The 2,534-nt window shown below is 34.6% G+C and overlaps 1 long non-coding RNA gene across 1 annotated transcript; it reads left to right on the top strand.

The window, feature by feature from the left end:
* The first annotated feature begins 662 nt into the window (after window positions 1-662).
* LOC111384810 lies at window positions 663-2,162 on the top strand. The gene is made up of 3 exons (XR_002700960.1): window positions 663-1,292; window positions 1,392-1,505; window positions 2,014-2,162. It is a non-coding gene; the product is annotated as an uncharacterized LOC111384810 (long non-coding RNA).
* Window positions 2,163-2,534: the final 372 nt, after the last annotated feature.

The raw sequence follows: 2,534 nt of genomic DNA, 5'->3' as shown, positions 1-2,534 counted from the left end.
TATATATATATATATTTATTATTATTATTATTATTTATTTATTTATTTATTTATAATTCTTTCTCACTATTGGATTGGATGTAATTAAAATTGCTTTATAAATTTCGAATTATTTGAAAATAAGCTAATTTGCTCCAACTTCGAAAAGTAGCTGCACACACTTATGTCCATTCTTATGATCAACAATTGCTTATGTCTTCACCAATTGCTTTCGAGATTAAGTTTCACATAATCGTGTTCTAAGATTGATCTTTCTCCGATGAAAATACAATTTTGCTTGATCATGTTAATAAAAAAGAGAGTGCCTCAAATCGATTAATTGATAGCAATACACTTTTTTTTTTCCTTTTCTTTTTTTTTTTGGAAAAAAAGCCATCCAATTTAAGATGAGAATTTTTAGGCTTCCTAACCTTAAATTGGAAAAGGACAATTCAATACCAAGGATGTCGTTGAAGTGTTCATTTTTGTAACCTAGTAGAAAGATTTTCAAGTGTTCAAAAGTACTAAAATGTATATATAGCTTAAGCTTAAGCTAGTATAAACTTTTAGTACTTGTATGGTCGATTCCAATTATACTTTGATAGGGACGGATCTAGGATTGAACTCCAAGCCTGGCTAATATGTAAACGAAGTGTTCATTTTTGTAACCTAGTAGAAAGATTTTCAAGTGTTCAAAAGTACTAAAATGTATATATAGCTTAAGCTTAAGCTAGTATAAACTTTTAGTACTTGTATGGTCGATTCCAATTATACTTTGATAGGGACGGATCTAGGATTGAACTCCAAGCCTGGCTAATATGTAAAAATAAGAATTTACACATAATTTTTTTTTTTTTTTTACAATAAAAAATTTAAATGGGATGGGGGTTGGACTAGGCTATAGCCCAGCCCAGTCCCACTGTATATGTCCCTGAGGCCCTTTAGAAGAATAACGTGTGGACAATCTTATGGCATGAAATGGAGGTTCAGGGCCGGCCCTGGCCCAAGGCAAGTAAGGCAACTGCCTTGGGCCTCAAATTTCAAGGGGCCTCTAAAAAAGGCCCAAAACGGCCCATCCCAAAAAAAAAAAGGAAAAAAAAAAAAAAAACGGAGGAAAACTGACCGCCTTCTTCTCCATTCCAATCATGTTCACCAAACAAAATCTTGAGTCCTTTTTATCAAGAAAGGAAGAATCGTGTAGGTGATAAACTAGAAGAGAAGCAGAGGACAATATCAATAAGAAAATCCATAAAAACTACAGTCAACCAGCAAAGCTGCAAAAGATATGGCGAAATCCGATTACCCAACCACAGGTTCGGCCTCTTTGTCTTCTTCTTATGCTTATGTTGGCCAATCCATGTTTCCATTCCGGTATGGTTTCTCACTTCTCTGTCTTTCCATTGATTTCTCAGTCAGAAGCTTCATTTTCTGGTCGACGACAAATGCTTCAATTGGTTTATTAAGCAACGGACCTTCGACCGGTAGCCGGAGACGCCAGATGTTGATGAATCCATCTGACTGTTGAGGTAATTCAGTTCTGGCAATATCATATATATGTATCCTGTCTTAATTTCTGTCTGCCGAATCTTATGTGCTGGGATTCATCATTTATAACTGACGGTGAGCCAGTTGGGCCATTTTGATGGGAAGGGATAGACGTGGAAAAAGAATACTTTGCCATCTAAAGTTGGTGAAAAATTCTGCCTAACCAACCATGAAAAAATGGTATATTTACAATGGGAAGGAGGATGAAGTTCAGAAACAATATGCTGCCTCGTGCAACTTGAAGTTCATTTGAGAATTTATTTTCTTGAGAACTTGTACGTGATTAGCTATGATTTCTATTGAAAAAAAAATATGTTGAAAAAATTTGATTTTAGTAATTTGATTACTAATTTTACATCTCAAAATGTGAGAAGGTTAAATCTTATGCTTGAGTGAGATAAATTTTATTTTGTTATTTTTCTTTTGAATTGTATAAAGTTTTCTTTGGGCCCCATAATAATTAAATGTCTGGGGCCTCTAAATTTTCAGGGTCAGTCCTGTGGAGGTTGTAATAAAGGTGGGTAAGAGAAGAGAGGTGAATTGAATAGCTTGGTAACTTTTCAGTATAAGAGTTGGCTGAATGCTCTGTTTACCTTTTAAGTGAAATGATTAAAGTGGCTTATGCTTGTTTTCTTTCATCCTCACCACCTAGTTTATAGTCAAAACTGGAACATAAAAAGTTATTGCATTCTTTTTATTTATGCTTGATCTTGGGTCTTAGGTATTGGTCGAACATGATAAAGAAAGTTTAATGGTCAAATAAATCCCAAGCGAAAGCCTTCTATTTGCAAAATTGCTGGAGTCATATAGATTGATCGGGCACCCTTCTATCTAGTATCATATACTATGGAGTCACATTGCTAGAGACATTACACAAAAATCAGATGCTAGCCAGCACCGGTGGGTGCCAAGGATAGTACTTAGGGCTTGTTCGATAATAATTATGAGAATTAATGTTTTGACCGTTAGATACAAAAGTAGGTCCTACCTATGAGAGAAAAAGTAAAAAA

This window comes from Olea europaea, unplaced genomic scaffold (genome assembly GCF_002742605.1).
Source record: "Olea europaea var. sylvestris unplaced genomic scaffold, O_europaea_v1 scaffold3014, whole genome shotgun sequence".
Taxonomy (NCBI): Eukaryota; Viridiplantae; Streptophyta; class Magnoliopsida; order Lamiales; family Oleaceae; genus Olea; species Olea europaea.
Note: the sequence above shows the minus strand (reverse complement) of the source record. Positions and strands in the feature narration are given on the sequence as shown.